Genomic DNA, 466 nt, shown 5'->3' on the forward strand with positions numbered 1-466 from the left:
TCTCCAGAGCCAGTCCTGCTGCAGAGGCTGCTGTGAGTGGAAGCTGCTCCCACAGCTCTCTCCCACACGCCGCCAAGAAGAAGCACAGGGCTACCGGCAGCGTGGCCGCAGCTGCTTCACGTCTCCTTCAGCAGCAAGGAAGAAAAGACAGCAGCCCCAGCCCACAAAGCCATGGGAGATGCTCACGGTGTTTCCAGCAGGCTCTATGTTACAGCCCGAGAGATCTAGAAGATGCAGTGGACACCACCTCAGGACCAGGACCGCTCCGATGGGGGATCCTGGGGAAAGCGGCTGCTTCCAGGCAAGCGTCAGTGTGGCTGATGGGGGAGCAGAGCCCGAGAAGAGTAAGGAGAGATGAACCGAGACCCATCACGAGAGCAGAGCTGCTGCGCAACAGGAGACGAGCCATGGGCCACAACCCAGGCTGGGGACCTCATCTGCTGGGCAGGGACAACTCAGTGACAGG

Source organism: Buceros rhinoceros, unplaced genomic scaffold, assembly GCF_000710305.1.
Source record: "Buceros rhinoceros silvestris isolate BGI_N320 unplaced genomic scaffold, ASM71030v1 scaffold37308, whole genome shotgun sequence".
NCBI classification, from domain to species: Eukaryota; Metazoa; Chordata; class Aves; order Bucerotiformes; family Bucerotidae; genus Buceros; species Buceros rhinoceros.